This window comes from Biomphalaria glabrata, chromosome 5 (assembly GCF_947242115.1).
Source record: "Biomphalaria glabrata chromosome 5, xgBioGlab47.1, whole genome shotgun sequence".
NCBI classification, from domain to species: domain Eukaryota; kingdom Metazoa; phylum Mollusca; class Gastropoda; family Planorbidae; genus Biomphalaria; species Biomphalaria glabrata.
The window spans coordinates 4,189,272-4,189,618 of NC_074715.1; positions in this window are offsets into that span (position 1 = coordinate 4,189,272).

Here is a 347-nt window from a genome sequence, read left to right on the forward strand (position 1 = left end):
TATTATTAATATAGCTTTTATATAGCGTTACTTTCATACTTATAGCATGCTCAGAGCGCTTTGGACTAATCTCATTTGTGGACCAGTAGGGGGGAAGGAGTATCTAGGAGTAGATTTTCCGTGCTGCCTTTAGGCGCTTAATAAATACAACTCGAACCTCGAGCCCCCTTCAAAGGCAGGGAAGACAAGCCAAATTCAAGCGTACTTAGCCTCTCGACCACGCTTCCCACTATCAAAGAAATAATTAGAATATAATATTGACTTTGATAGATCTGGCGCCAGAGCGGTGAGAGCGAATGGATTTTACTCAAAACACGTTTACGACTACCTACTCGACGATGTCTCCT